General features: G+C 48.5%; 1 protein-coding gene across 1 annotated transcript in view; it reads right to left on the bottom strand.

Annotated features, from left to right (window-relative positions):
- LOC119463999 (G1/S-specific cyclin-D3-like) overlaps positions 1-23,144 on the bottom strand; it is a 51,325-nt gene that overhangs the window by 7,863 nt on the left and 20,318 nt on the right. The window lies entirely within an intron of this gene.

The following is a 23,144-nucleotide window of genomic DNA, read 5'->3' as shown; positions in this document are numbered from 1 at the left end:
AATAAGGAGAAGAGCAGTTTGCTTTAGTTTTGTTCTTTTTGCCACTGCTGTACTTTGTCACCGCTGTAGGTTTAAAAACGCTGCAGTGATGGTAACCGAAGTAAAAAGAAAATGCCACTCTAAACAGGAGCAGCAGACCAACGTACACACACAAAACACACACGCAAATACACAAAAAAAATCGGACAGCATTTTTCTTTTTTTTTTTCGCAATTTGTCGCTCTAGCACAAAGGCGGGTGGGTCGGGGAGCGTCTATTCTTCAAGAATATTTCTTTTTCTATTTTACGGAAAGCCATGACTGTTTTCTTTTTGAGGGGCAGAGGGGTGAGTTTAAAGGTCTCGGGTACCTTGAGAACGGTCGGGTCAGAAAAGACACACCCCGAAAACACGACGGGGACGGAAGCCGCTTCGATCGTGCGGATTAAAGTCACGTGGCCTCAGTTGCTGTTATAAATTCCTGGGTTATATGGACGCATACATGCAATGGCTACATTGAGGTGGCACACGGTAAGGCTGCGGCGACTTAAGGCACTTGCGCGAAATTTCCTTTTACCGGCTCCCATGCTTTTTAAGCCTGCACGCACTTGAGCGCGAGAGCGCCCCAATGTACGCCGACAAAACATATAAATAAATAAAAAAGAGCACAACAGACATCCAAGCAACTTTACAACTAGCGTGCGATTTACTCGTTGTAAGTCGTACGAACTTCGCGAATGGTCATCTAGGAAACAGACACGGCCAGTTGGCATTCACAGGAATGCCATTTATCTATTACATTCAAATGCAGGTAATAATAATAATAATAAAAAGAAACTATATGACGCGACTGCCACAGGATCCATGCCACTTTCCGAAACCACACATTCTCGAAAAGTTGGAACCACCGACTATACCGTAGCGTCACCAGCTCGAAGCAACCACGTGTGCCTGCAATCGGGCTCCTGATCGTTTGTTTCCCTGCACAGCCGCGCAGAATAAGAGGCAAGCGAAAGAGACAAGAAAATATCCCCTCGGCATATTACAAGAACAAATCCTCAATGTGGCCCCCACCCCTCCCGACGCCTCTTCTCGAAAGCAGCGGCAACCAGTTTTACGAGCGCGTCGTCTGCTTAGCTCCGCCGCGGCAGAGGTCTCGACCTCTCCAACTTTCGCTCAAACCAACCTGGCCACCGCGTCTTTCTTGCGACGTCCTTCTACAATACAGGTATACAAAAGCAAGAAAGGTGGCAAAAAAGCTTCAACTTCACTCCACAAAGCAAAAATATAGGGCTCAGCGGGGGATAGCATCGCGCGGTCCCTCCCATTTAAAGGTCCCGTCCGAGGGGACCACCTGCTGTTCTGGTTTCGCTTCGACAGCGGCAGCTGAAAGCGCTCGCTCGACGCGGCGGCCATTTTTAAAGTTTCCGGCCGCGTGTTCCGGAAGCCGCGATGACTCTTCCCTCCCTCTCCTTCCGTCGATGTGCCCGCGTTTCGGCCGCCAGGCGTCGCAGTGGCACGGCGACACCGGTCAATGTGAGTGTGTCGGCTCGATTCGGCCAGATGTACGAGGCATGCGCGGATGCTGTTTCTGCACGTGCGAATGGACGGTGTCACATCCGGTGGTCGCCGTTTTTTTAATTCGCGTTTACGACGGAGCGCGGCGCAATGTCTTTCGCTTCTGCATTTCAGATGTGAAAGACACAAACGACAGCTGTAAACAGAGCGACAGCTGTCGCTGCGATACGACCATCCACTGCAATTTAATTGTATACATCTATACATCAACGAGCTATATAGTACGTCGATACGTATATATATATATACAGATGTACGTATAGGTATAGCAAACTGCATACAGCGTTTAACAGTTGTATACAACTGTGTAACAGCGACAGTTTCTGTGCATGGCGACAGCTATAGATAGATACAGCGGAAGTGTTTCTGTAATACGACGATTAACCACAATTAATTTGCATACCGTTGAAATACAGAGATGGCTGCAAATAAGCCTGCAAATTACAGCTCTAAGCGTGGGTTTTGGTACCGATGAGTTGCCGTGGGCAATGGCGGAAAGACTAAACATTACTGTTCTACAGCAGCAAGATACACAGACTAGCCAAGACAGGACGGCAGGACACACGCAAGACTTTCAAGTGTTGAAAGTCTACCCTATGTCGGGCTATCTCTTAACCAGAAACAACTATACATCTTTTCGCCCGTAAAACCGCATATCATTTTTTTAAATATACGAGTGCCGGTAATAGCAGGAGGCTCAACGGAATTACATATCTCTCACTCGAGTGAGTATATGTAAGTACATGTATGTATGTATGTATGTATGTATGTATGTATGTATGTATGTATGTATGTATGTATGTATGTATGTATGTATGTATGTATGTATGTATGTGAATACACGCGCACGTTTAGTGGTTTAAAAGCTAACATGAAACGAAAGAGAGAGGGAAGCAGGAAATCAACAAAGGCACCCATGCACTCTTCAACACCGTTCTTCTTTCCGGAAATCAGTCACTTAACCCAGCAATCGACCACGATACCCTCGGGTGAGCACGCGTAGTACGCTCCCCGCCAAATGCTCCCGAGGGGAATCTCTGCCCAAACCCACGTGATGACGTCGCTTACATCTAGGGCTACCCCCCCCCCCCTCCCCTCATCCTCGGTGTCACTAATGACCATCATCGAGGAAAACCGCAAGATCAGTGAACCACCGGCGCCTCCTGCCTGCGTTGCACGCGCCCCTTTCTGAAAATAATCAAATCCGCGTCACTACAAAAAAATGACGAAATGCAGCCGTTCTTTCGTTTCCTCCTTCTTTTGGTGGGCATTTGCCAGGGAAGTGCCGCGCAAGTAGCATATTACGTTGGGGGTCGCGTAGTCTTTCTGTTCTGCGTTTCAATTGCACACGCCTGTACCCGTGGACGCACTGATACCTGGCCGGACATACGCCGCCCTATGCGGAGAGAGGAGTGGAGAGGGTGTTTGACAATAGGCGGCGCCATCTGTCTCGTAAAGACGGAGCGGCAGCAGCAGCAATCACGCAACCGTGGCAACCGTAAGGGCATGTGTGACCATTCGCATCTGCTCCCAATGTATATATATATATATATATATATATATATATATATATATATATTCCACAAAGCAGTAATAATGCGCCAGAAGCGGCCTCTTCTCGTTAACTCGACGGCGAAGCGGATCCCACAGCTTCCAAGTGCGGTCGTGCGATTGCTACCGAGCGTAATCTCTGTTGCTGCTTTAGTCTATTGCTTTCTATGAGGGGACTGTTTCGTAGTAGCTATGGACGGATGATGTACGGCGCTTCGCAAAGTGAATAACAGTTTCGCTCCCAGCGCAAGGAGGTTTCGAGCTCTTTAATTGTCGCCGTTTAATGGTGGGAACATGACCTCAAGGTGTTTCCTTTTTTTTTTTTTTTTGTGGTCACTCGAAAGTTGACCATTTTGCTGTCGTACTCGACGAAACTTCGGAAGAGAGCGGAGAACCTTTCTGGGGCCTCTTAATTTTCCTTATGTGAAGAGAACAAGGTCGCGGGTTGAACTCCCAGCCGCAGCGGCCGCATTGCTATAGGGAGTGGAATGCAGAGAAAGCTAGTGTGCTGTGATTTGGGTGCACTTAAAAAACCCCAGGCGATCATAATTAACACCTACACTCCAAATCAGCCACAACACCGTTGGAATTAATTATATACATTTCCACGAACACAGCCTGTATAATAGGTACCGATATAACCAACGAAAATGCTTTCAATATTAGTTTACCTCGATGACAAAGTGCGAACTTAGTTATCAAACTAGGTGATTAAAAGCCTGCGCTAAAAAAATAGAAGATCTTGCGTATTCATCGTCACATTCGTCAGCCTACAGGATAAATCGTCCCACTACAGGATAAAAGGCTATCCCAGAGATCTTCAATTAACCCTATGCTGCATCGGTCAACTACGCCCTCCGCACGCGAACTTCCTCGAATCATAACGCGTCCGAATCCTCTGAAGGACTTGGCTACGTTTCCTAAACAAGATGTGAACCAAATAAATTTCGCACGGTTTCAGATACACTATACTCGCATAAGTCTACCTGCTTGCCTTCGGCCTTCTCGTTCATCTACGCCTCCAAAGGAATTCCAGCAAAAGGCTGCTTTGCTAGGCACCACCAGAATTTGCGGGTGAAGTATGAGTGTAGGCACTCATGGCGAAACTCTCATTCAAAGCGGCTACAAGTAACACGCCGGGCGACGCGAGAAACATCTGCATCTGTCGTTCTTTTAGAGTTGTCCCCGAAAAACGTCGCTTCCAGACCGCATAGGAATTCTCGTGTTCCTTCTTTTTCCTTCGAAAGCCGAACGGTCCGTCGGGCACCAAACAATTCCTTTCGTCTTTCTTTCAATCCCCTGCCCACATTCGCCTGCTCTTCCAGTAGTTTCGCATCCCAGCCAGAGACGTGTGCCAACGGCCCAATCCAACAAACTAAACGTGCCTGCAACAATCAAATCGCGGCCCTTCCTAACCCTTTCGCTGCGTCGTACACAAGACTGGCAACGGACTTCCAGTGCGTCCACCAAAGTAATTTTTTGCTGTCTCAAAAAGGCGCGTACCTCGAATTCAAAGCAACGCAAGCTCAACGCAAAGCGAAAGAGAGAGAGAGAGGGAGAGAGAGAGAGAGAGAAAACCACAATAAGAAAGTGAGAGAAACACCGCCTCTAAATACCAATGGAGCCTTCCACACAACGAACGAGCAGCCTGAGGTAAGCCTGACCCATCGTTTTGCTCAGCGCTGTTTACCTTGTAGAGAAGGAAACAGTCGAAACCATACGCCACCGGGTTTCGAATGAAAACCGAATGCCCAAACAGAAGCTGCAAGAAAGGGCCGAGACATTGCGCTCCATTGTGAGCAGGCCTAGCCGAGAAACTATGGGCGGCGTTCCTTTTAACCCGAGCTATAGCCGAGCTCCACCGACTTCTCGCGCGCGGACGCAAGGTGCGATCCGAAAGCCGAGTCAAGCCAATCCGAATGCCGCGTCGTCGCGTCTTGGAAGTCTTTAACAATAACAATGCGACATCTCACAATGGCTGAAGGGGGGATACCTCGCCCAATCCCTACCTCTCTACAAGACTGCTCCTGGCGGAGGAAAAAAAAAAAAAGAAAGGTTTCAGCACTCGGCATTTCGTTGGTGGCTTGGCCGGTCCGTTCTTTCCCCGCCGCTGATTCGCATACGTGGCCTTTCAGTTATGTATCACGCTGGATGGGATTGAGCTGAACACAGGGCCGAGGCGTCGCTCAAGTGTAAGAGGAAATAAGAGGGAACGTAGGGCGAGCTTATGGGAAGCTATGGCTGGTATGTGTTCCCCGAGTTTCTGATGCAGGACCGTGGGTGGGTGGCGCTCTCCCATTTGTAAGCTGCGTGTCTCCGCGGTGGATTTCATTCAATTCTGTGCATCTGTCTTTCTTCGTTCTTCCTAGGTTGCCATTCTTTAACGCCCGTCGGCAAGGTGCCGGCTTTTCGATGTGTCGGCAATGAAGCCCCGAGTTCGTCGACACCGTGGCGCCTTTTTTTGCGAAGGCGGAGCTGTGCTACGCATTCCGAATGAGCGGGCACTCGAGCCTTTTCCGTATCTGCTTTTACGCTGTTCTCTTTCTTTGTATGCGATTGAATAAAGAGTTTACGAGTAGAAGGCAGGGCGCTGCAAAGACTTGAATGAAAGATTGGACAGTCAGACCTGTGCGGAGGCAAATTTTTCAACCATTCATGCAATGTCTCCCCAGTCCTGGACGCTTGTCGACCCCTCCCTTCTGGAACACAGGCGTTTTCGACGCACAGTCATGGCGAAACCGGCGTTTCTCGCCTGCTTTGTGTGAGTAGCGGACACAGTCTGCGGATTATAGAAGTGCGGCTGAAACTCCAAAGTACCTAAAAAAAAAAAAAAAGACAACACGTGAGAGGTAGAGCTACACATATAGCACACTATCGCAGACAGATGGACGCAGTATGCGAAACACGGCGTTCTCTTTCAACTAATTTTTATTCGCTAACAAGAACGCTCCTACGGGATAACGGCTGATAATATAGCAAGCAATCAAGGAAGTGGCGTTCGTACGTGTCATTGCTTGCAAACTTGCTGCCTCGCATTTATTTCCAAATAAATAAATGCGCTGTCTGCTTGGGTTGACAATTTTCACTCACCCGTACCAATGCTACAAATGAGACAGGCACACCTATACGATGAAAGAGACACACCTACGACACATTCACGGATCTCACATAGCCGGTTCGCACACAATACGGTATACTATGCAGGAGGCTGACTTGGGGTGACTATAGATACAGTCAAACGGCCACTTTTCCTTCTAGATATTGAAAACATAATAACGAAGAACAGACGACTTTTGGAATCCGACGAATCCCGCTCCTATCTCGGAGGCGAGGCTAGAACTGTTCGCATTTCGCACGTTCCATCAGAAGAAAGGCGTCGGGGCGGCACAGTTGTTCAGACACAATGGTTCCATTGGCGGTACTACAAGAAACGGTATTCCCAAAGATCGCGCATTTCTATTTGAGAGCGTACGGGTGATACATTAAAAAACAAAAAGAAAGAAAGAAGGATTACAACGGATGAATCTAGAGTGACCGACACAAACGCTTTTTTTTTTTCCCTAAAATTTTGCCGCCTTCCAAGACGCTGAGCGGTTGAGTCAAGTACGTTTACCTTACCGGTTTGCAAACCACTCGAAGAGCAGAGATCGCGGTTTTGGGAGAAAGACCGAAAGAAGGGCGATCCCCGGGATTGCGCGAATTCGAGAAATGCCGGTTCGTTTGACTTTCGCAATAGCAGTGCGTCCACGCTTTCAGAAGTGTGCAGCTACAAAGGCGAAAGAAAGGTTCCGAAGATTGTTTGAGGCGCGCACTTACGAGTGCTATACATAACATACATGCGGTAGGCCTCAGAATGAAACCTTCGGTCGCCGGGCTGGCCGTGGCTAAGGATTGGAGTGGCTACATTGTCGACTTCTAAGCCTACTACTCCGAAGCCACAAAGGAAACCGGTACGGCTTAGTTTGGAATTCATGACGGCGCGCGCGGGTTCAGAATTCATGACGACACGTACTATACAGGCTGGTTCCCTGCAAGTTCCACTAATTCGTCGTTCGCGCCGCCTGCACTGAGCATTTCAAACGTGCTTTATATTTCCCTTTTCACAAAAACAGAAGAACAAGTACCCAACACGCATCTAACAGAAAAAAAAAAAATCTTAAAGACGCATACATGCCAACGAAAGAACGATAGCCATGTGTTAGGTTTCACAGTCTCAGCGTTATTTTCGATTCGAGGACAACGCACTCCAAACCGCCACGTAATACTAACGCAGGCATCCCATTTGACACGAGCTTTAAAAAAATTATGGGAACATATTTATCTTCCAGTAATTCTTTCATTTTTTTTTTAACGCGTGCGATACAACACCCCACGTGTCAGTAAACTTTTGGCGTTGTAGTAAGTACACCAGCAGCTTCTCAAGTTGCGACCACAAACTCCCTTTTTTTTTTCTTTTTTCTTTTGGTGCTCCGTAGACAGAGGAGCTGCTCTGGGTCGAGACTGTCATAAATTGTTCCGTATAACAATAGCGCGAGGATGACGATAAAAAAAAAATGCCGCCAGATAAAGCAACGAAGACACATTGTTTCTTTCGTGGGTAAGAAACGATTTTTTTTTCTTTCCCTCCTGGAGCTTCTATTCAGAGGAAAAGCCCCGTGACTCCCTTTGATGGCGAATGAAAAAAAAAAGTTACGAGCGATATGAAAAAAAGATAAAAGAGTTGAGTCTTGTAAGCTGAACGCCGCGGCAACAACAATGACCAAATCCGATCCGAGCCACGGCTCTTAGCCAAGTGAAGTCAGGTCTGTGTATATTGAATGCGTGATCGCCATATGGAGGTCTATCCTTTCGCGACGGGCAAAAGGAGTACTTAAAACGTTCTTAAGAAATCCCTAAAATAAATAAGCACCAATTTCCCGGACAATAAACTCCGTTGCCGACGGCATCCCGGGTGGACTGGGGTCATTAATTATTCGCGGACTGAAGTTGAGGCTTCGGGCCATTTGGATGCAAATATGTTAAGAAAAAAAAAAAACGTATAGTTTGTAAATCTCGTTCTAAGACCAAGCTCTACTGCTAGAGCTCCTATGCACATGAACGGATAAGTTCTTTTTCTCGGCATCTGATTGGGCGATTTAGATGTAGATACGATAACAAGCTATTTCAATAAGGTCGCGAAAAAAAAAAGCGGTTTTGATAAAGTTGATAGGCAAATATTACCAGAAATCGGACAATATCTGAAAATAAAATAAAAAAAAGTGATGAATACAGCCTCACAACAACCCTTGCAATTCATCAACTCACATCAGAGTATAGCATGGCCTATATCAGAGCGGACACCGCGCCATCTTCTCAACGAACGACTTCACTGTGACGACACACAACTTCGTAATCCTCCGCTACAGTATCGCTCGCTGTAGGCCTCCGAAATATGCGCACATACGGCAACGGATCTCTGAGCCTACGCGTAGCGGTGCCCAAGACGCCGTCCCACAGGTGAGCGCGTTCGGTTCCCAGTTACTGCCGGACGAGACAAGAGTTCGACACGTGTGTGGTGGGCAAACTGGGGGCAAAGCGAGGCCCGAGCTTTTGAGCGATCACTGACATGACAATTCCGACTTATGTATTTATTTTGCGATCAGGTTAGTATATACAAACCCACTAAACCTTACAAAACAAAAGGTGACTCAAAAGCGGTTGAGATCGAAGAAAGCCAATATCTTCTTGGGCGCATTAGTGTACCGCGTGGTTTGTTGCTTACACTGCACTATACCTTTGGGATCGGCCCACATATCTAGACTGCACTATCTCTGGAATCGGCCAATCTAGGCCATCTGGGTTTAAATTCGGCTTTTATTATTATTTTCTTTTGCGCACATTACGCATTATTACTGCTCCGTATACGTATAAGGTCTACGCTACCTTGGTGCGTCTTTTTCGTTCCAAACTTCATTTCGGTGCCTTTTCTTTGTTGTACTGCGTGCACTAGAACGCCTCGAATCGTGCTATTTACGACACTAAAGTGGCCAGGACTTCAGATCACACGAACCCCAAATCGATCTGAACTCGATAACCAAAGAACACCTTGGTCCGAATTCACAAAGCTTTTCGTTTGTAACTGCTCTTAACCATTGGCTGGACGCCTTGGCAAATAATATGTCCATCGTCAGGATTGGCTGAAAATTTCTCTTAAGAACGACACTACAGTGACAACTGTTTTTGTGAATACGGGCCTTTGTCTTCAAAAATTGGCAAGCGTCCGAGCGCCGTGAACAAATTGCGATTAAACTAATTGTTTCTACGAACCATGACGTCAGCACGCGGCATCATTATGACGTCATGATACGGCGACTGACACCATCCCTGCCATCCCCATAGCCTCAACACTTCAACACAGAAAAAACGCGCGTTGCAGTCCTGGGCCCTACATTGACGAAAACCTCTTACGCTTAGAATTGTTCGTAAGAAGTAACGCCAGCCAATCCGGACGCAGAACGTATTAGCGAGGACCGGCCAGCCAATGGAAAAGAGCTTACGAAAGAAAGGCCTTGTGATTTCGGCCCCTACGAGCAACGTCCTAGCCCTATTGTTTCGCAACGTCAGCGAAATTTCGCTGTCACATGACGTCACGATGATGTCAATGTCGTCACGTCCGGGATTTCGTGACCGATACCAAATCAAGATATCTCACAAGTGTTTTCCAAACCTTTACACTTGCTGATTTGATCCTTTCACGTGCCGGAAGCGCGTGGTATCTTCTACAACTTTGAAAATGAGTGTAAAGTACCTCTCTACCTACTATGACATTGCGAACACGGATACTAACACTTGAAAGAACCGGCATGCGAACATCAACAGAAAGAGAGATTGAGAAAAAAAGAAAGAAAGATAGTATTTATGTATGCCACACAGTGCTGCAGTGACGCAAGCTGCCTCACTCGTAACCCGTTCACCAACTCGGGATCGTGGTTGCCTCTTTCAGCTGTGGCTGTCTTCTTTTCTTTTCTTTTTGTCGCTATCTGTTATTATCTTGTGTATACCTCTGTTATGGCAGCTCAAGCGAGACAATGCAGCTGCGGAAAAGACGATTGTAGAACTTTCTCGCACCCCTTTTCCATCACACTTTTGTTTACGTCGCACCGAAGGTGCACAAGTGGCTTGAACACTGCAAACGCGGCACTACGGTTTAAAACATTGTAAACAAATTAAAAAAAAATAAACAAACGTGGGTGAGCGTGGGGTAGGGTGGGAGCAGGGAGCGTTGAGCTCCCTTTATACAGTATACTACTCTGCGGGCAAATCAGGCAACAGAATAGTCCCCGCAACGAAGATTGAGTGGTTCGCTGGTGGAAAATCAGCAAACTGTATACTTTTGGAAACTGCGGCAATTTGAGTCGAGCGCCACCTGGAGGCTCCGCCACACACAATTAAAGCAGAGCAGACGGATACACGGGGTTTTATAGAGGTCTTCATTCATATGCAGCTGCACAAATGTGGTTCAGAAAATCCGCGTCAAACTTCGGGAAAGCTCAGGGTAACTTTCAGCGGTGGGACGAACTGACTGGCGCGCCACGAGTCTTCCCGTCGCCATCCGTCTCGTAAAAAAATGGTCGTAATGGCTAGCTAAATCCGACCAAACAAAGGCGCTGATTCGAAGTACTGTTTATCTGCATTTGTTGACATGCAGTGCCTGACCAGATCTTATTTTGTTGTTGTGCTCTGGAAAATGGCGTCTCTATAGTTAATGCCCTATCACATAGGTGGCGTGGGAGTCAGCAGACCCCCCGCTGTTCGCTAATTAAGGTGCACCGGTTTTGAAAGATGGCTACGAGCACTCTCTTCCTATCTGTGACGTTTCCGTGAATTCCACGAATTGGTGTGACTGAAAATAGCGCTGAAGGCTTCATACTGAAAGTACTAGATGCAAACCTGGTGCTATAGTGTCTGCAGACGCCGCCATTAAAACGTCTAAGCCATATTCGTAATGATGGTATAGAGGTTAGAAACTTTCTAGTCTCTCTAATGATGGACAGTACACGGATTTGTCTGAACTTAGGCCTTTTGGCTTCCAACGCGTCCACGTGCGGCTTCATGCTCTATAGGACAGATCATGTATTTCAGGACGGATATGAACCAGAAACGCCATGTTGATGACCCCTATTCTATCGCGAAATAGAGCCGTAGACGCTAAAAATACCCACCGTTTAGTGCGATTACACCTGCGCGTACAGAATTGATGCATCGTCGACGAGGGCACCCGCATCGGCATCGTCTGCTTATCGTCTGCATACCCCATACAGACGGCGTTGAGCCAGGCGTCGTCTGTATATCGCACGAGGCAGACGACAAGCAGACGATTTCTCACTGTGAACCCCCCTCCCTTCATATCATACGACGCCCGCAGCGCTCTTTCTATTCACCTATGACGCAACCTGCGGCCATTCATCCGACAAACAACTATTTTATATATACAGGGACGGCCATGGAAGTGAGCTTGGGAGAGCGTACGTGTGACAACACGTGTAGCGCTTATGAACCTGTTACCGCATGGCCTTGACACGGGCAGACGAAGCACGTTGCCCCCTCCAAGCCCAGATGGCGCGGACACCGTCTCCACAGGTAGCAGCCGCCATGACATCGCGAAGCTGGTCTAATTTGCAGAAGACAAAAGAGACGACCCAACGACGAACGAGAAAGACTGGATACGAATGGGGAACCGATGGTGTTATGCAATGCTTCTCTTTTCTTTGACAGCCAGACAAATACTTTACAGTTTTGCAAGCATCAATGTCTGCATTAACTGCCAAAAACATACTAAAATCGTAGAATGTCGTCGCCTTCTAGAAATTGCCCGGGTCGAAATCTTGAGCTGAGGTGCAATAGCAGCCACTAAACACTTAAGCTCCAGCCACTAAACACTGAAGGTCAGCTTAACTAATTATGTAATTAGGCTGAATGCAAAAAAAAAAATCTTGAGTATCTACAAACGACCACAAGCAACATTACCTTGGCTCCGTCCAGTTACGTGGCATTTGCATATTTTTAAATCTTGGTGCATGATAGTTGGGACACCCTATATGTCCAGCCTAGGTTTAGCAGCAGGAACGTTGTGAAGCCACAGCGATACAAGAATTGCAACGTAAATGTATTGGTGTACCTTTTCAAGTAATATTAACTTAGTTATTGTTATTTAGTGCATAGCTTATGAGCTAACTCCTCATTTCGAAACTTACAGGTATTATTTTCGTTTAAGCTATTATTTTTAAACATTCTTTCGAGTCTTCTTGACCCCACCTTACCGCCTGATACTCGGGCCGATCCCGTTACACTGAAAAACAAGGAACCAATCGACCAATCATAAGTGAAACTTGCCGAATGCGGCTACTGCGGATATTACATGTGCCGAAGTCCCGGAGAACTTCCTGCAGACGGAATCGCCGAGACTAGAGAACTCCAAGATTCAGACTCGCGATGCTTTCACAACTGTACAGCACTGAGGAGAACGGCAACAAATGTTATAGCTTTAGAATCGTAACGATTGTTTACGGGCTGCATCGCACGCGGATCAAACGAGCGTTGAAAGGCAACTTATTACGACAATCGTGACGCGAAGATTTCTACGCACCTTTCGCACGCTGTATAGCTATAGCGTTTGAAAAGCCACGCTTTTCGCAGAAATCGTAAGGTCACTCTGAATTGTAATCGCTTATATGTTATAGGGTGCTATAGTAAATGAACTGCGAAGCACTAAATCGTTCGTGCAAGTGGAGCCGTAAATATAGGCAAGAGCGGCGGCACGCGTTCGTATTGAAAACAAACGAGCAAAGCTCGAAAGAACAAATGGTTGCAGACGACAGAACGCCTCACGTCTGCTTTCAATATCAAATCTAAAGAACGAATGGTTACACACGGAGAAAAGAAAAAGCTTTACGTCTGCTTTTCATATCGAATCAACGAAGAAAGGGGGGAGGGGGGGGAGGATGCGCCAAAAGAGCAGACGAAAAGTTCACGCATGAGAAATAAAGATGGCGGGCTCGCGATCCCGCCACGCCATCTGGCGTCCCGCTATAGTCTACGCTAAGGCGTTTGTCTTTCTAAACTGTGCGGCGTCGAGAGGGCGCCCTGCTTCATTGTGTATATATAGCTTTCTTGGTTTTTTTTTTCTGCGCAGACGCAAAAGAGCTGGAACCGGGGATTCGTCTGCTGCAACAGACGTGTGCGCTCAGCATCTCCGGCGGCGCGCATTGTCCGTCTGCCACCATAAAGAGCGCGAGCAGGCGTTCCCTAATTTGCATACGTGGTTGGCCGAGAAGGGTGTGCGGAGAATAAGGGCTGGAGAGCCTTGCAGATGAGAAATGGTCCCCACATGGGGTTCTGCGAAAGAAATTCGGAGAAAGAAAAAATCCGGTGGCAGCAATGACCCGTAAGGATTAGCGCTAGCAGGCTGCAGGTTTTTTTGTCGAAAAGAAGAGTTGTAACGTAGTGAAACGACACTGATTTCCTTTAGGTCATCTAGAACTGTCCGGTGCTACGATCAGCATGCAGATTATATGTCTAAAATTAAATACAAGAGGGCGAAGTGCAAGGCTGTGGACGTGAGATGGTCGTTAAATGTCAGCTGTGGCAGTCATGTGTAATATAAGATATGACATCATAGTTTGCAGGCCATAGTTAAAACTAACTGAAGCGTATTCATTGAATGGTTTCGAGCTGTAGTGTGCAGTACAATCACATTTCACATGTGCGCGCTTTTGCGTTAACTTTGCTATTCCAGAGAAACGCATACAGGCCTCCGAAGGGGGTTGAACTACTGATCGCTTCACATATCAGCTGCTGGAGGAACCAACAGCCAAAGGTGAACCACTTGGTCTTGAACAGCTGCCATGAAAAGACGATTCGACGCGGGAAGCATCACTTTTGAGGCATCCAAGCCCAGTACACACCTTGCGAAAACACCCCAACGCACAGTTACATGTACAAGGAAATGGTGAGTGCTTCAATCTTTAGAAAATTTTCTTCACACCCTAAGGGTTTACTAGAACGTATTTTACGAAGACGACGTATTACTAACACCTTTCATGCTAAACACTACAAGCAAAGAGCACCTGTTTCATATAACAGCTGTGATGGAGCTGACATAAAATATCTTTAAAGCAAAAGTGCGAAGGCGAAGACAGTGGCAACTGAGCAGCCAGGGATGGGCACACATACTTTTTAAAACATAATGTGCATCCTCGCACATAGAGACGGGGCAAACGTGACACGTGACGTTACAGAACCTGCTCTTTTCACATCCGCGCATGCGCAATAGAGCGTGCTGCGACACTTCCCGCACGTAGACACGCTTCTGCGGTGCATCTGCCACAACTTCTCTCCAGCAGACGGCCTGTTCCTTTTTATTTCCCCGCTGCTACCATCTTCCCGTCAAACCTCGCGAGGTCATAGCAGTACACAGAGACACCCCGCTTATTTCGTCTCGCTTACTTACGTCGCTGCATACGCGCCTACCCTCTCACTTATTCCTCCTCTCTATCGCCATAACTCTACGCAACAAAGCGATGCAGCCGCTGTTACCTCCCTCCCTCAACTCTAGTTCCCGTTCTAGCAGACGACAACAAAGACAGCAGACGGCATCACTCAAGCGCGCACCAGACCACCGTAGTGTGCAAAAAGCCAGGCAAAGACACCGGTACCTGGAAGCGACGAGAAAGGCACACAGGCAGCGTGGCGTTTTTGTCCTGTTGCGCGTGGAGCCCCGCTGCTTCGAAACAAGCGGGCCGGCTGGATTAAATGACGTCATGCGTGACGCCACGTGCCGCGCGACACGCGCCCCTCGTCACGACACGCTCGCGAAGCTGCAGCCTGCTGTCAGGGCGGCCGCCATTTTGTTTCATTTCTTTTTTTTTTTTTCATTTTCTCCGATGCATTTCGTTTTCGACTGCGACGAAAAACCCCGATGTTTGCGTTTCGCGACCGTGTCGTCTGCGAGAACAGGACGCACGCGCATAGTGCTGAGTTGCGTCATCCGTTTGTAGCTCATGTCGTCTGCTTGTCGTTGCTCAGTGCTTAGCTCCATATGTCTGCAGTCTGCAGCGCAACATTGTAAATTACGGTACATGTCAAATGTCTAGTTGCACTGGCGAGTTCAGCCGCTTCGAACATATCTGTTTCACGTGTCCTCTTTCGGGGTCTGCCGCGAACAAATCAGTGTTCGCGCCACCTTTCGACGATCGAGGTGCTCAACGAAACGTCCTGTTCCAGGGCATAAATTGTGGCGACCATTGGTCACATAGCCTGTGCGAGTTGCTTACGTGTTGCCATACTGTAGCCTAGAATTCTGCTTATCTGTGCTTTATTTCGGAAAGTCTCGCAACAGCTGCGCTGGTAACGCAATCTTGTGGCGCCTTCTTCAACCACAACGCGTTATCGCATGCGGTTGCCGACACGCCGTTAAACTAGCAACTGAATAACACAAAGCCCGTCCTTGCAATAACAGTTTTGCGCGATCTGGCTGGACTCAACGTCACGAGATGGCGTCACCAGCTCTGCTTGTTCACGTCTACGTCACCGGCATTCATCTCGGGAAGAGCCAATTATAGCGCAAGAAAAGGCACAAGAGACACAAGAAGGCACAGGGTTCATACGCGTACAGCCACGCTTAAACTCTAAAGTGCCTCGAAAACTGTCTGCTGCCCACAGAACGAGGCAGACGGGACAAACCAGAAAGCGAAAAACGATACTATACAATGGAAGCTGCAGACGAAAGGCTTAAGCTCCCCGACTTGTTTGCACGGCGGCCAGTGTGCAGAAAACTGAGTGAGAGAGAGAGTGATTGTGGATAGAAAGAGGCGCTATTTTCCGCAGCCCTTTAGGGATTATACAGCTCAGCGCCTTAAAGAAGTGAAAGGAAAATCGCCCGGGTAGATTTCAGGAGCGCGGGCGAGTGGGATGAGAAGAGGGTTAAGAACATCAGTGGGTGGCTCGGATGTCCGGCAGAGGCCTTTACGTCGCGGGGTGCACAGCGCTGAACTTAAGCCTCTAAGGGGTACTCGCGTGGCGGTAGGGGGCGCCTGAATACGCCGGTCGGAGGGTGGTCCGGACCACGGTCCGGACGCAGTTAGGTCGACTCCCACTCTACGGCGGTACTAAACTTTAACGCTGGCTCGACTCGTGGAAGCTTACGCTCGAAAAGAAGAATAAAATAGCTAACTAGATGGAAAAGAAAAAGAAAAAGAAAACTACGAAGCGAGATTGCCAATGGCGAGGTTAAAAGCCATCGTCCCTCCTTCGAGGCTCCAGAAGCCACTAAAAGATCTTAGAAATGAAATTAGTCGTGCAGTGCCCTAGCGGACGTGTTACGTCTTCTAGTTTATAATAATGACCATAACAGCTTCTGTTTTCAGTGTTGGCTAGACTGAACATTATCTTTTTGGTGCACATAAAAATTATTTTTACTACTACTACTTGGTCGGAAAACATATAAACGTGAGAGAAAAGAAAGCAAGCAGCAGGCAGGCAACTGTTACCGGAAGGGGCACAACGCCTGCCTTCTCTTCAGGAAAAAGGGCACAGAAAAATACAAATGGCAAAAGATATAAGACGCACATAAACAAAGAAGCGCATGTGTCGGTCACTACGCATGAAACATGCATGTCGGTCATCAGACGTCCGAAAGGCGATTCATCAGACATAACAGGCCTGCAGCGGTCATCGGTCGTAAGTGTCGCCGGCATGAAACTAACTGCATGCTAGGAAGAAGCCGTCGCTCCACATGGGACAGAACTTACGTGCAAACATGTTTAGTAAAAAAAATTACATTGTGGCCATTTTGAGAACGCATCGACGCAAAATCCGGCAAACTTTCCTGCGCATCCAGTTGGGCAGCGTTGGGCGGGCATCCACCCAGACACGACGAACACGATCGATCCGACAACTCCCCTGCGGAGGTGAAAGTTCAAACGGGCCGGTCAACAACTCTTTGCCTCCGTTCTACGACGCCACAAAAGCGAGTAGCGGCTAGTGAACTTCAAGTCTAGTCACCCAGAACACCGCTACACCCTGACTGGCTCGTCGCATTCATACTATAAAGAGCCGACCCTCGGCACGCCGGTAGTTGGTCGGGGTGGCTCTCGGGGGCGCCACAGGCAGGTGACGCTTAGTGACGCTCGGGAGTCTCGATCTCTCCACTGCCGCCTGAAGCCGTGTAAAAGTCCTACGGCCGGCTTGGCTATGTCCCTCTCTCCCCCACAGGTCTGATCCTTCTCCGTGCTTCAAAGCATCCGTTCAAAGAGCCCGAACACCCTTCTCTTCAATTCACGCACCCCTTTGCTGCCCTTAGGACCACCTGGTGCGCATGTTTACTGGCCCTTGTGGATCGTACGAAAAAAAAAAAAAGAAAAAAAAAACAAGGAATATAGAAAAGTATAGCAGGGGTAGGGGAGGGGGATGGGAAGGGAGAGAGAAAGTTTTACAGGACACGTGGAGCGATGGGTTTTACCGATACGAAAGTGCTCGAATGTCGATACGTATCTGTTCGATACGGGCGGTTTCCCAAAGCCGTCGATTTCGAAGCGTAAAAGGGGTGTAAATGACGGGTAATACCTTCCGGTTAAGTTCGCATGGCAAAGCAGCATCTAGTGCAGCGAACGTCCACGTGCCTAGCCGCATATCGATACACTCCGTGCAGCGACGTTCTCTGCACGGAGTGTATGGATATGACCAGTGAATGCATCAGCGCTTATGCATTATGATGGAAAAGGCGATAAACCATACGAACAAACCATTGGACACGAAAGAACGTCCTTGCCGTCCGGTCATTTCGCGTCTCTCCGCCGAAATAAGTACGAACCAACTAGCCGAGCAACCAGTAGTGACACGTTTATGTATGCTTAGATTTAGGTGCACGTCAAAGAACTCCAGGTTGTCGAAATTAATCCGAAGCCCCTAAAGTACGGTGTCTTTTCATAGCCCGCGTTGTTTAGCGACGTTAGCACCCCTTAGTTTATTTTAGTTGAATTATGGTATAATGATCGGAGACCTTGTAGTCCAGCTTATAGAACTCCGGTACGCTAATAACCTCCGTGTAGCTGGCCCTGACCTTCCACACTTATAGTCATCATGATCTGCCAGTCATCACCATCATCATGAGCCTACCCGATTCCTATAACAGGATGAAGGTCTCCCGTATAGCAATCTCTTCTTTGCGCCAGCCGACTCTGTCCTATGCGCTTAAAATTTATCGATATTGTCATGCAACCCAACTTCTAACGCACTATACAGGCTGCGTTTTCCTTCAGTCGGCAACCATTATGTTAGTTTATTTAGAGACCACCAGTTACCTGCTATACGCATCACATGGCCTGCCCAACTCCAGATCGTCAGCTCAGTAGCGACTTCATTGTGAGTTGTCCCATGCAATCTGCTCACTAATCCATACTGTGACCTTTCCGAATTTTAGTGTTACGCCTATGAGAACTTTAGAGCGACTAAGATTATTGTTAGATGCATATTCAAAACTCAAAGGAGAATACACAGCGCGAAGGTTTAACATAAGCGTACCTGACGGGCGCACTTCGTGCTATATGTTTATGTTATCTTTTCGGACCTGGGTAATGCGCTATCCGTTTTGAACATGCTTCGCCAACCGGACCAAAAGAATGCCATCCTAAACTTTAGAGGCACGAAACTGGTATAATCACGGCTGAAGGAAGTACTGCAAATAAATCGGCGCATCCCACGCACCATTGTGGGGAAATCGTTTATAAGCGAAGCTTTCCTTGACGCTTACAGAAATGTCTTCACTTCCCCACTTTCCTGTAGGTCAAGGTTTCTCGCTCAATGCACGCTCTGATCTCATTCTATTTCCTTCAGGTTTTTCTCGACACTTGGCTACTTCTGTTGCCGAGTTCATTTCTTGCCTCTTGTTCTGCTTGCCTACTCGGGCATCTTCACCCAGTGGCAGATATTCATTTTGGGGGATTGGCCAAAAATGCTCACATAGCCAATGACATACGACCAGTTGCAAAAGCCCATCGAACCAAATAGTCTATTCCGGCACATACGCAATGGTCCAAGTTATACAATCGGGAAGTACGCGCAAAATGTGGGGAAAAGGCTCTAAAGTTAAGCACAGCACGATTCCGCGCGAGGCTTGGCGCAAGTCTTTAAAAGTCAGCTGACGTTCGTATAGTACGTAACGCTTCGGAGACCATCAGCACCTACAAGTCAGCGCAGTATACCCCTTATTAGCAAGAAAAAGAAGACAAAGTCCACTCATCAGCGGGCAAGCAGACAGGCAGCTGTAAATAAACTCAACAGCTGGTCGAGGGGTGCGCTCTTGTGGCGCACATGACAGGAGCCAACACTCTCGTGGACTCTGTATAGTTGCAGCATGGATAGATATGTAGATATGCCCTCTGCTTGCGCTGAGGAAGGGGGCAGAACAATCGATTAGCGGCACGCACCGCTATGCGGCGGCGCGTGGTTCGCACCTGGATGCCTTCGCTTAGAGTGGAGGAGGAAAGCTAGGAAAGGGAAGGGATGGAAGCGTTCCGGATCCGAGACAAGCCAAAATCCGTAGCGGAGAGTGGGCTAGCAGAAGAGAGAGGAAAGAAAACAAACACGACAGAAATTTGAATAACACGGAAACGGGCGGAAAATGCCAGACATAAAGAAAGGAGCAGACGACGTGAAAGGTCTATGAGAATAGTTTGGAACAGAAGTTGCAGGTTTCTGCGCAGTGGTCGACAGAACAGAAAGCAGAAGGGCTAAGGACAGACAGACAAGCTTGTGACACCGGACAGACGACGGAAGACGACGTACAGACGACGTACAGACGACGGACAGACAGCCGTACAGACGACGGACAGACGGCCGGACACACGATGGACAGACGGCCGGGGCAATAAGAACACGAGATTATCGGGCCACTGAACTATGACAGCTGAATAAACGAAAAAAAAAAAATGAAAGGATTCTCCTCCGAAGGGGAGTTAACAAGAGGGCGCGGTGCGCGTGACGCAAATGGAACCGCGCGGTAGCCGTCTCGCCACGGCGTAGGGCGAGTTCGAGAAAAAGGGATCCGCTCGCAGCTTCCGTAATCAGAGCGTCCCGCTTATCCTCCAGGGCGTTCCGCTATGACGGACCGGTTCGCCAGCCCTCCCCCTCCCCACCTCCGTCGAGTTCGACAGCTACTAAGCTGCAACGCAAGCCCATTATTCTCCGCTGAAATAATCGCAGTCCAAACACAAAGGGACCGGGCACGTGCGGGGCTTTTTTGTATGTCTGTTTATCCCCGAGCGGGGAAGCATCGGATCGCGGATAACCTCCGACGTGGAAATCAATAAGTGCGTGCCACCGGGAGAAGCGAAAGCAGATGAAGAGCTAGAAAGACCGGAAACAGCTGGGTGCAGAAGCCGACGAAGGTGGCAGGGGGCTCTAACCCCGCTTCGAGTCCCCACAGCTCTGCATGAACGAGGTTCACTTTTATTCTTCTTCTTTTGGAAGCTACATCGCTCATCCATCGTTTAATACCCACCTATCGGCCATATCCTATTCGTTTTAAGACACCGAGCATATGAATGAAGCCGGCGGAGGCTGCTGTTCTCTATCTTACTTTCTCAAAGAAAAAGGACCCACGTAACAGATACCGTAAATTTCTAAACTACGCTGACCATAAGCAGACGAAGATGCAGACGAAGTGGCAGGCGACGATCAAAGGAAGCCCAGGCCTCACAGCAGTAGCCATCTAAAGCTAAAGAAAAAGAGACGAAAATAGCAGGCAACTCGCTGTACCAGCAGACGACGACCTCGCGCGACAACCAGCCCCGACGCAGGAGGCAAACCACGAGCAGACGACGACGCAACAGCCTAAAGCGCATGACAGCAGAGGTGGAGCAGACGACATACCTCGCGTTAGGCTTAAAGAAGCATACACCGCAGAAGCCTGCCTGCAGAGGCATTCTATCCGCTAGCTACAGGCCAAGGCGGGGGTCGTCAAAGGTAGTAATAAAGACTAAAAACTCGTTCCGGAGGAAACGGCGGCGCGGTAGGCGAACGACACAAAAGACGCGCCGCACGCGTACGGCGTGTGCCGGGTGCCTCCATTGTTGTACCAGGAGGGGGGGGGGACGGGGGGTGAAGGTTATGGCGGGGAGGGGGAGGCGGCAACAGCGGCAAGAACTCCGATGCATCCAGGTGTTCTGTCCGGCGCGCCATGCCATTGTCCCCGCATAGCAGTACAGCGGGGACGCTTCTGGCAATAGCGTTGTGTGCACGTATGCACGTACCGAGGTTATAGCTGCAGACTGGAGAAGGCAGGGAGGTCGCTTCTGCGCACGCCGCTAGGAGCAGACGCGTGGCAAGCACTAGAGAGATGAATCGCGTACGGAAAAATAAAAAGAATGAAAAAAAGGGGGGATCACCACTTCACGAACGTACATCAGACGGTCTCTTTTTACGAGCCACAGAAGGTCGCTGCTGCCACCCGCAGCCTGAAGGATAAAATGACGCATGCGTGCAAGACCTAAGGAAGAAAGATGGCCTCTGGTGTAGAGTGAAAGCTTACACGTCCTGCTTCCCTCGTACAAGCGCAAAACCACTTCCTCTGGCAGGCACAACGCGGAACGTTTACTCAAGCGTGCAGGGAGAGAAGCCGCAAGTCAAACTGATGCCACCAAGACACCCAAAGCCGCCACCAACACCAGCAAACGATGGGCGAGGTGGGGACAAGCATCGACGAACCCAGGCTTCGGGTGCAGGCGACACTTTAAAAGAAAAAGGCTTCGAGGTATTGTCTGTATACGGTTATACGGTCGCGTGCCGACGGTAGCACACTCGATGACGCCAGATGGAACGGTTCTTCAAACAACCTCCTGGCTTTTTTTTTTTTTTTTTTCTAAAAGAGAGAGAAGGTCCCGTTTTCTGCCACGCAAAACTTGAAGACCCGGGGTGGAGGGAATCGTCCGCTACAGCTGCGGCAAGAGATTCTATATTAAAGGTACCTATACGTTCCTTCGGTCTTTTAAAAGAGACCGCCTTCCGTATACGACGCGGACGCCAGGGAACTGGTTTGGGGAGCAGGTGATACGCACACGACAGCCTTGCAAAGGAGTCAGTGTGGGGCATTGTTCGACGTCGTCCGGCCCCGCACAATAGCCGGCGCGCACGCCAGACGTCAAAGCCTGTTATGAACCTTGCGTATTGAAACAAGCGGGCAAGTGATCTTGCACGCGCATTGTTGTTACGGAGCCGTGAACACCGGTCCTTCCTCATACACCCTTTCTACGTCTCATCCTTTCTGTATGGGGCGCTTATTTCTCTTCTACGGAGATTAGCCCAAAGCACCTGGACGCATATATCGCGCAAAGCGGCCGCAGCTCAGAGCCCTTTCTTACGCGTAAGGTATCGCAGTTTCGTTTTTTACTACGACAGCAGGCAAACTTTCGAAACTGTCCACCGCGATGGCTGGGTGGGTTAATGGCATTGCGCTGTTAAATTGACACTAAAAAGAAACACGGAATGAGTTTAGATTGATGAAGCATTCCTCGAAAACTCGCATTTTTAGTCGATTTCGCGACAATGGATAGACTATTAAAAGAGAAAACGAAGGTCAAAGTTCAATCTTCTTGAATTCCGCGCCGAAACTCCAGCGCCCTTACGTCAGTGTGACGTCACCGATTTCAAAGTATTTCGTTTTTTCGTACTTCGGCCTCCTTGGCTCGGTTAAAGTTCGCCAAACTTGCCAAGTTCAATCTCTGACTCCTTTATAATACAATGTAGTTCATTTTTATACCCATAAACAACTCACGAGGTCCTAGCAGACGTTGTCGAAATCTGTGACGTCACAGCGAGCTAGTGCGAGAGCTCCAAGGCGGTGTCGCCACCCATCTTAGCCTTTTGCGGCTTTTCCTGGCTAACCAAGCATCTTCTTTCGGTAAGAGTGGCTTTTTTTTTTAGTTGTCTAGAAGGGTAATTTACTAACAGAGGTGCAATCATTTTTCTCTTTACTGTCCCTTCAAGCACGAGGTCGCCTGTGCGA

This window comes from Dermacentor silvarum, chromosome 9, assembly GCF_013339745.2.
Source record: "Dermacentor silvarum isolate Dsil-2018 chromosome 9, BIME_Dsil_1.4, whole genome shotgun sequence".
NCBI classification, from domain to species: Eukaryota; Metazoa; Arthropoda; class Arachnida; order Ixodida; family Ixodidae; genus Dermacentor; species Dermacentor silvarum.
This window is presented reverse-complemented; position numbering and strand designations above follow the sequence as displayed.